The following is a 6,000-nucleotide window of genomic DNA, read 5'->3' as shown; positions in this document are numbered from 1 at the left end:
CACTAAAGTTATATTTCTTCTCATCAGAGAATAAAACTTTCTTCCACTTTTCAGTGTTTCAATGTTTAGTGCTCTTGTGCAAGTTCCAAACGGGTAATGTTGTGTGTGGCATTGAAGAAAATGTTTTTGTTCTTAAAACCCTTCTCTCACAGATGCCTTCTGATGGTTATTGGACTGCACTCAGCACCGGTAACAAACTTGATTTGGGCCGAGGATCGCTCCGTGTCTTGACGGACAGCCACTCAGATCCACCAGCTCAGGGCCGGTGCCATTTTTGTGGTCTACCACTTGACGTTTTTGTTCCATAACCCTCAGGATTAGGGTTGGGCATCGTTTGAATTTGAACGATTCCAATTCCTTGTTTCGATTCCGGTTCATAACAATTCTTGATTCTGATGATTTTAAAAGTAAGGGTCATAAAAATTTGCATGGTTTAAAACTGCTAACCAGAATTCTTTTTGGATGGAATGTCTGAACTTCTGTATGAATTGATAAATAATAACAACATTTTTTGATCAACTTTATTATGAATTTATCACATAATCCACATTTTTGCCAAGATTTTGAATCTTAAAGGCTGTGGTCTTTAATTTTTGATCAGATGATGAACAGCCTATTTCAATTTAGTGGTTGCTTGCAATAAATTGCTTACGCAAATGTTTTTTTTTTCTCTCCCGTTTCTTCTTTTTGCATTTTTAAGCTCTTCTTTGAACCTCCTTAAGATCCAACAGTGCAAAATGTAAATTCTTCCAATTTTTCAACTTGTTCTAAAGTTTTTATCAGGAGTATATGCACGTACACACACTTACTTTACATTTGTAATTTGGATTTAAAATCAGTACGGTAGTCTTTTTGATCTGCAGCTGTGGACAAATACTATATGTCCTGCTTATAACTGATCTGTATTTGTTCTGCTCTGAATCATAGGTGGCCCAAAGCTGTCTTGATAAATAGCTTCTCCTAGCAAGTACGGTGTATGCTCTCTGACACTATAGGTCACATAACCTTGTTGTCAGGACTAAGACTAATGCAATGTGAAGTGTCAAGTTATTATACTGAAACCAGACTGTGGAGTGCAACCCGAGCCACTGTGGTGATAGTAAGTGGGAGAACAAGCCAAGGTGAATGTAAAAAGGTCATAAAAGGGGGAGATACAGAGCAAATGAGACGGTATGGACGGGAAAGCCTCAGTACTAAGTGGCTCTTGTTGGAGGGGATAAGAAGCACTGGAGGTCTTGGTGGCCGGCGTAAGTAATAATTGGCTGCTGGTGCATGCACAGCATAATGCTGACTTCATAGTCACACATCATGCCAGGCAGGCAATGTGTGTTTATTTCAGGAAAACTAAATAATGCAGTAATAATCCTCCTCGCCCTGTCGCCTGAGCAAATGTCTGTGCACCTGTCAAAAATCTGCACTGCGCTGTCTATTGAGAGAGTTGCAAGAAGAAAACATGGTATTATTACAAATCCGACTAAAATGTCTGCAGATGGCGAAAATAAGACACAGGTGTAAATACAGTGTGAAACACAAAATATGAAATATAAATGTTGCAGCTAGGGACAGAAAACAAAATCTAATGACTCACCATTACACACAGCAAGCCCAGCAGCATTGCACTAAATGGAGCCTTGCTGAAATGTGTTGTTTTAAAGAATTACAATTACTTTGGTATGCTTAGAAGAAAAACAAGTTTTCCGCATTATAGAATTTTATGATAGAAAAATATATGGAATAAAACAAATATGATACTTGTTTGTGTCTCATCATCTCAGTTAAATGTCATCAAGGCAACAAGGTAGCACTGCTTGTCCAGAAGAATTGAGGTAATTTTGGCTACCTTTTGAATTTATCAAGAAAGTAGGCAATTTGGATAAGGCTCATGCAAGTATGTTGGGCTACTATAATGTAGACTTGCAGCGCAACTAATGCAAACCCCTCCCCTCAGACAAATTGATGGCTCTTGCATGAAACAAAAAGAAAAGGCAAGCTGTTTCAACAGTACTAAATAGCACAGGACTATATATTATTCTTTGCTTTGCATTATATTGTACTGTGTTGTATTAAATTCAGGGCTGTCAAAAATAACGTGTTAACCGCAGTAACTAATTTATTTTATTAATTACGTTACATTTTTTTGTGTAATTAACACACGCGCACCAAAGCAAGCACGCCTCTCTTTTGTGACGCCAGACGGAAGTACGGTGGAACGTCCCCACACAGTCACACAGCGTCACACACTCTTTTATAACTTTATTCTGACCTGAGCACATCAACAGCAGCACAATTCCAACACCACATACTGTATGTATCACCAACTCACACAAGTCTCAAGTCTGTTCATCCCGAGAACAACAGCCCCTCATTCTCATTACAAGAACGCGAGATGCATTCAGGGACACTTTGAACATCACAAAACGGCTTTATAATGCGTGTGTGTGTGTGTAAATATAGAGGAAGATAAAGAAAAACATGAAGTGGATATTCTCATATCCACGCAACTCCTCATTGCTCATAATAACACGGTTTATAAAGTTTTTATTTACTGACAAATACACGTTTCAAGTGATTAGTTCCATACTATACATATAGTCACATTTAACATACACACATCTATTCATTTACCACTGATTCTGTTCAGGGTGACGGGTGAGCTGGAGCCTATCAGAGTTTACTTTGGGTGAAAGGTGGACTGGTCACCATTCATTCACAGGACACATATACTGTAGACAAACAACCATAGCCTAGAATACATTTTTTAGACCATGGAAGGAAACCGGAGTGCTCTGAGAAAACCCACACACATGCAAGGGGAGAACATACTAACTCCTCACGGCAGAGCTTAGCCAGATTCACCAATCTGCTGCCCTTAACATACAGGGAATATACAGTAGTGTGTATTGTATCAATATATATATGTACGTAAATACATTTCTGTTTGAACCTTTCTTGCAAATGTAACAATACTGTGATGCAATTATATCTTTTATATATCAATATACGCACCACTCGAACGTACGTAATACATTATAACACGGGTCTGCGAACAATGCACAATAAGCAATAAATCAAATTATGAAAAAATACATTTTATATCTAATTTAATAAGAACTCTACTTTAATAATATAAATGATATCTTTCTCTAATTTAATCAGCACTTGCTTGGTGTGTATTGCTAATGTAATTCTAAATCTCCATATTTAATGATGCATGCTTTTCATAGTGCATTTTACTTAGAAAATGTCATCTTTAATGAACCTACAAGAAATCTCTAATAGGCATAATCTCAGAAAATGTAACTTCTTTATTTAAAAGGTTCTGGGGGCAGTTTTGCAGAGTGCAGTACTTAAAATCCAATACTTGGTAAACTAGAGGAAGTACATAAATATATCTATTCATAAAGCAAATTGTGCTAATAGATTGTAATGCAAATGGCCGAGTGGAGCAGTAATGGAGTTCAAACTCATAATACTTTCATAATGTTTAGTATGTATGCATGTTTTATTAGAAAACAGCACTTAAATGTGTATCGCTAATGTTTTGTACTGGAAGAAAAACAGAAAAACAGTGTGGACTAATGCATAGGGACAGGTAGGTCAAGCTAGGCAAGGTTAATAAAGGTATGCTTGATGAACAAGAACGGAGATTGCAAGTACATCAGTATCCTCTGACCCTGCAAATGTTCTTCTGGATTAACAGACCAAAATTCTAAAATCTTGTGGAAAGTCTTCCAAGAACAGTGGGGGATAAGTTGAAGCTGTAACTCTACTTATTTCCCATAATTATCCTCCTGTAATCAGATTGTGCCACAACACCATATTCATGTAGAGTTGAACCTTGGTTAACGTCATTAATTCGTTCCAGAAGGTCTGACTCTAACTGAAACGCTAACCGAATCAATTTTGATAATATATAATTGTTAATATATTCACAAATGATTTTGATAATAACACAACGAGTGGCCTGCTAATTAATGACATCAGGGGCCATCTTCCAGTGTTTGCAATTTACAATAAACACTACAAAAAGAGAAAGAAAACAAAACGACTTATTAAAGACTACGCACAGACAAAAGTATTAACGCTTTTAAGCAAGACCTCAAAAAACAAAGTTGGGAGTGTGTGTCTTGTGGAAATGATGTGGATGAAACATATGAAAACCTTCTGAACATTTACGTACATGAAGTTCTACGATAAGCACTGTCCATTGAGAGAATTGTCTAATAAGCAAAAGACGAGAAATCAGCCATGGATGACAAAGGGTCTGCGAAATCCTTGTAAGAAGACAAACACATTATATAGGAGATTTATAATACAAAAAAACTAAAGAAGCAGAAAAAACTATGATGTATGAAAACCAGTTAACAAATATTTTAAGAGTGTGTAAGAAAGAATATTATAGTCAATTATTAGACAAGAACAAAGACAACATTAGAGCAACTTGGGGCATCCAAAACAGTATCTTCAGGAATGGTTCTAAGAAAGCAGATTACCCTATTTTACAGATGTAAATGCCAAAAATGACAATATGAACAAGGTAGTTGAAAGCTTCAATAACTACTTTGTAAATATTGGACCAAATCTGGAAGAAAGGACTCCAAATTTGTCGTCAGTGGAGGAAGGGAATTAAAGTATAGAAAGGAATCCTAACTCCATGTTCCCCACTGAAGTGACAGAAAAGGAATCATTGTGATATTGTCAACAAATGTAAAGCGTTTTTGCTTTACATAAACATCAACTAATTGTAATGTAATTGAAATGAAAACAATAAAAAAGGTCATTAATGAGCTGGGAGAACCACTGACAGTACATCAGTAATTTGTAATTTCAGACTGGTATATTTCCAAATAAAATGAAAATATCTGAAGAGGTTCCCATTTTCAAAACTGGAGACAAACATCAATTCTAAAACTACCGACCAGTTGACTTATTACCACAGTTTTCTAAATGTATAAATAACAATGAATTACTTATGGACAGCCAATACGGATACAGAGCTAATATTTCAACTTCCATGGCACTAATCAAAATAGCTGAGGAAATTACCAAGGCTAAAAGTGCGCCGCAACATTATTCATGGATTTAACAAAGTTATTCGATAAAATTCATCACTATTTCCTCATTAACAAACTACAAAGTAGGGATGTAAAACTCTTTGTGACATACAATTCGATTCAAATCTAGATACACGATTTATGATACGATTCAAAAACGATATATTATAAAAACAGAACGATTCGATGCAGTGTACAGACGATCCAATTTGATTCGATATGATTCGATTCTACGGTTAATGTTTGTTGATGTAGACATGAATCTTCCATTATAAAATAAAGATTACAGTATTTTCGAACGTGTAAAAGAGCACATCATATCCCCAAGCATGCTGTAAGTATTATTGTCTGTACTCATTCAACATCAAACTATGTTTCTGTCACCTATAAACATTTTCATCACTTATTATTATATATTTATTGTTATTTATTATGAGTGTATATCATTTATTTACAGTGATTATAAACCTTGACTGCTATTGCACCACATTGTTATATTGCCTTATTATATTCTTATGTATTTAAAAATTGGCAGAGTTCATTTGATAAAGAAGGTGAGAAACTACTGAATTCAATAACTCATGACTAAACAGGAAGATGGTGTCAGTGTGGTGTAAATTAACCTTTTTGTTCATTACTTATTTGTATTTACAATTGTTTTGTGAATGTAAAAATATTATTATGGATTTTGTAAAAACGTGTTTTGTGTTAGTTTTTAGTCAACCTAGGTTGACATGATAGACGGTCGACGTGACTTCTGGTTGCCATTTTGTTCGCTAGCTAATAAGATACTCTCAAGGAAGGACATTTTCTGATCAAAAAATATATTAAGAATACAGATGGGCTCACTCAGTGTATTAATAACACGAGACGTCTACCAAATCGTACGCTAACTGGAGAATGCGCGCAAACCGAGGCAAAATTGTGGCGTAAATTTTCAACATTA

The sequence above is a fragment of the Dunckerocampus dactyliophorus genome, chromosome 4 (genome assembly GCF_027744805.1).
Source record: "Dunckerocampus dactyliophorus isolate RoL2022-P2 chromosome 4, RoL_Ddac_1.1, whole genome shotgun sequence".
In the NCBI taxonomy this organism is placed as follows: domain Eukaryota; kingdom Metazoa; phylum Chordata; class Actinopteri; order Syngnathiformes; family Syngnathidae; genus Dunckerocampus; species Dunckerocampus dactyliophorus.
This window is presented reverse-complemented; position numbering follows the sequence as displayed.